Raw genomic sequence first — 4,789 nt, 5'->3', positions numbered from 1 at the left:
TTATATTTTTATTTTTAATTGATTTTTAATATTTTATTTAAATTAATTTGATATAATAAAAATAAAATACTAAATTGAAATTCATAAAATAAATGATGAAATATCAAGCTTATCTTGTGTTAATGGTATTTCTAACTTGCTTTGTTTGTCTGTTAATTATAGGACTGCTGGTGCAGTGTCTCTGGTCCTTCCTTGCATGATGGTTCATTCCTCAGGAGCTATTGTTGCTGATTGAAAGTTCAAGGGGGCTGGTTGTAACATTTATGTTTTATGGAGGGTGGCTTATGTTGCTCTTGGTGTATATATTTGCTGGTGATCCTCTAGGGTTACACACTCGTTTTGGCACTCTTGCTACAGCCGGTTACTTAGTTCTCACTTTCTCCCTAAAATCCAAACTTGTGTTGATCAATCAATTGTTTGTCTCAATTGATTGATCCTGTTAATGTTATTGCATTTCACTCTCTGTAATCTTGGCACTTAATCTTGTCACCTGGTTGTATTCGGTTCTGTTATCCTTGTGGCTGTTCGATTGGATATTTGTGTAATCTTGGTAATTGGTTGATTAATAAGATTGAAGATCTGTTGGTCTATCTATTTTAACATGGTATCAGAGCGTAGGCTTCAGATCTGTTGGTAATTTGATCAGATCGAAAGAAACCCTAATTTTGAAATTAGGGTTAGGGTTTGATCTGGTTCTGTTCGTGTTCTGTGCTGGTCTCCATCTGTTATCTTCTTCCGCTATTTTCTGTTGCTGTGATTAGAGTGTAATTGCTCTATAGGGGAATCCCTTTCCTCTTTCTCTTCTTTTCTTTTACCCTTGTTGACTGAATCCCGATGCCCAACTCTTGATCCACGTTCTTGAAACGTGTGAAAACCTGATCAAGCATCTGGTTGATTCTTGCCTTCTTCTTGTTATTTTATGTTCCTGTCTCTTTTTCCTTACAGGTTTTGTGATCTTGTTTGCTGTGTGATTTTCTGTCTAATTGGTTGTGTCTGGTATATCTGTGTGTGGTTCTTGACTCTGGTGGGTTTGTTATTATGGGTGAAGTCACTTTAATTACCAAACTGGACTTTGGTGACCCTCTTTACCTTCATCCCAGTGATACTTCTGCTACACCTCTTATCACCTTAAAACTAAAAGGAACTGAGAACTATAAAATATGGAGTAGGTCTGTTTTACTTGCTCTTGAAATAAAAAAATAAAGTTGGTTTTGTTGATGGTACTTGCATTAAAAACACTACTGATGAAGTGCTTTCTAAACAATGGGTTAGATGTAATTCTGTTGTCTTATCTTGGTTGCTTGGGTCTATTGCTGATGAACTTTATCCTGGTCTAATTTTTTCTGAAAATGCCTCAACTGTATAGACTGAACTAAAAGAAACATATGATAAAATTGATGGATATGTTATTTTCAATGTTCATCATAAAATCAACTCTTTGAAACAAAATGGGTCATCTTTATCTGAATATTATCATGACTTAAATGCTTTATGGAAACAATATGATACCCTGGTTGTCATACCTACTTGTGTTTGTGCTGCTGCTACCCATATTGCTGATCATAATAAGACCCTCAAACTCATGCAATTCCTCATGGGATTGGATGACTGCTATGTGTCTGTCAGGAGCAATCTCCTTTTAAGAGACCCTCTACCTGATGTTAAAACTGCCTATGCTGTGGTATCAGGGAAGAATCTCATAGAGGTTTCTCCAACAAAGATACAACACCAAAACCACAGACCTCTGCTTTCATTGCCCAAACTTCAAATCAAAGATTTCAGAACAATAATGGCTACAATAGAGGTCCCAACACCAACCTTAAGTGCAAGAAATGTAGTAAATTGGGTCACACAATTGAAAGATGTTATGAAATTATTGGTTATCCTCCTGGTTTTAAAAGAAATGGTCCTAATTCTAGTAATTGGAGACCTACTACCCCCAAACCATCTGTTAACAACAGTGTCACCCAAAGTGTTCCTAACCTTTCAGATGAGGGTAACCCCTCTTCTCCTGTCACACCCATGTCCTTTTCAAATGAACAAATGTTGAAGCTTCTTAGCCTCATCAATGATAAGCCATCTGCCTCTTCCAGTCATGCCAATGCTTTAGGTACTTTTGTCAACAACAGCAAAGAGTTTAACACTAACTTTGATAAATTTTTTAACTTCAACTGTTCTCAAAACAAAGCCATTTATCCCAATTGGATCATTGATTCTGGTGCAAACTAGCACATGACTATGTCTGAAAAACACCTTTGTGATGTCATTGATGTGTCAAAATTTAATCTTTCTGTTGGTCACCCAAATGGGACCAGGGCCAAAATCATGTGGGTTGGGAATTTAAAACTTACCAATTATCTGACCTTGTTTGATGTCCTTGTTGTTCCTGAATACTGTGTCAGTCTCCTATCTATGCATAAGCTTTCCAAAGATAGTAAACTAATGGTTAGCTTCAATGATTCTAAATGTTATATTCAGGACTTGAAAAAGGGGACTATAAAGGGGACTGGTAGCCAACATGATGGCCTTTACTTGTTTGATTCAAGTCCTTATGTGAGTAACTGCTATGTGTCTTCTAAACATTGGCACTCTAGATTGGGACACCCTTCTAATCAAGTCTTAAAAGTTTTAAAACAAAAGTTAAACTTAAAAGATATTCATGAAAATGATCCCTGTGATGTTTGCCACCAAGCAAAACAAACTAGGGATCCCTTTCCTCTAAGTGACCATAAGTTCAATTCTCTTAGTGATTTAATACATCTTGATTTATGGGTTCCCTTTAGAATTCAAAGTAGAGAAGGTTTTAAATACTTCTTGACTATTGTTGTTGACTATTCCAGGGCTGTTTGGTTGTATATGCTAAAAACTAAAGAAGAGGTCTATGAAAATGTCAATATTTTTGTAAACCTCATTGAAAATCAGTTTTCTGCTAAAATTAAAACCTTTAGAAGTGATAATGGTACTGAGTTCTTGAACTCTAGGTTTTTTAATCTCATGTCAAATAAAGGAATCATCCATCAAACCACTTGTGCCTATACACCACAACAGAATGAAATAGTTGAAAGGAAACATAGGCACTTGTTAAATGTTGCAAGGGCACTTATGTTTCAAGGGGGTTTACCTTTGAATATGTGGAGTGAATGTGTTCTAACTGCTTGTTACTTGATTAATAGGACTCCCACTGCTGTGCTTTCTGGAAAGACCCCTTATGAAATAAATTTTAAATGTGAACCCAATCTTTCCCACCTAAAATGTTTTGGCTGTCTATATTTTGCTGCTATCTTAAATCCTTCTGATAAGTTTCAAAGTAGGTCTTTAAAATGTGTTCTTATTGGTTTTTCAAATGATAAAAAGGGTTACAAACTTTATGATATAGAGTCAAAAACTGTTATGTATTCTAGAGATGTCAAGTTCTATGAAACTGTTTTTCCTTTAAAGTCAAAATATTTTGTGAGTAATGAAAATGTTTTAAATCACAAAAACTTCTTCAATCATGAAAATTTCACCTTTTTTGAGTCAAATACTGAAAGTCCCAATGATGAAGGGAGAGATGTAAGTGATAATGATGATAGTAGTGATGGTGATCATGGCTTTAGTCATTCTAACAATGACAATGAACCTGATCACAGTCCTACATCAACTTTAGATGATCACCTTACTTCTCCTGAGGGCAATGATGTCAACATTGATGATGGGTCACAGCAAACTGAGGTTCAAAATGAACCTAAAAATCTAAGGAGGTCTTCCAGAAATCATGTCATGCCTAGAAAATTTGATGACTTTGTGGTTGAGGGTAAAGTTAAATATGGTATAGAAAAAGTGGTCAATTATTCTATGTTAAACTCTGAAAATTTGTGTTTTGTGTCTAATCTAAATAAATCTGTTGAACCAAAAGATTATGAGCAAGCTTGCCTTGACCCCAATTGGTTTGAGGCCATGAACCTTGAAATGGAAGCTCTCATTAGAAATAACACTTGGGTTATCACAGACCTTCCCAATGACAGAAAACTTGTTGGTAATAAATGGATCTATAAGATTAAGTACAAGTCCAATGGGGAGATTGAAAGATACAAGGCTAGACTGGTAGCAAAAGGGTACAGTCAAAAGGAGGGTATTGACTATGATGAGACCTTTTCTCCTGTGGTAAAACATGTCACTGTGAGATGTTTCATCACTATTGCTGTTCAAAATGGCTGGCCTCTATACCAGCTTGATGTCAACAATGCTTTTCTGTATGGTGATATTAATGAGGATGTTTATATGACTTTGCCCAAAGGATACTATGGTGATTCTGATAAAAAAAAAAAGTCTGTAAACTGTCTAAATCCTTGTATGGGCTTAAACAAACTCCAAGGCAGTGGAATGAAAAATTAAATGCTGCTTTAATTGAAAATGGCTTTACTCAAAGTGAATCTGATTATTCTCTTTATGTGAAAAACCGTGACAATGTGTTTGTTGCCTTGCTTGTCTATGTAGATGATATTGTGATTACTGGTCCCGGTGAAATAGACCAAGTCAAAACTTTTTTAAAATCTAAATTTATGATTAAGGATCTGGGAAAACGGAAATATTTTCTTGGTATTGAAATTCTGGATAATGATGATGGTATATGCATGTCTCAAAGGAAGTATTGCCTAGATTTGTTAAATGACTATGGTCTGCTTGGTTGTAAACCTGTGTCTACACCTATTGTGAAATGTCCCGTTCGTATCGATTATAAATGTTCCATATTAATTGATTTCGTTGTGAGGTTTTGACCTCTATATGAGACGTTTTTCAAAGACTGCAT

Source organism: Rutidosis leptorrhynchoides, chromosome 7 (genome assembly GCF_046630445.1).
Source record: "Rutidosis leptorrhynchoides isolate AG116_Rl617_1_P2 chromosome 7, CSIRO_AGI_Rlap_v1, whole genome shotgun sequence".
Taxonomy (NCBI): domain Eukaryota; kingdom Viridiplantae; phylum Streptophyta; class Magnoliopsida; order Asterales; family Asteraceae; genus Rutidosis; species Rutidosis leptorrhynchoides.
The sequence above is the reverse complement of the archived record's forward strand: the minus strand, read 5'-3'. Positions refer to the sequence as shown.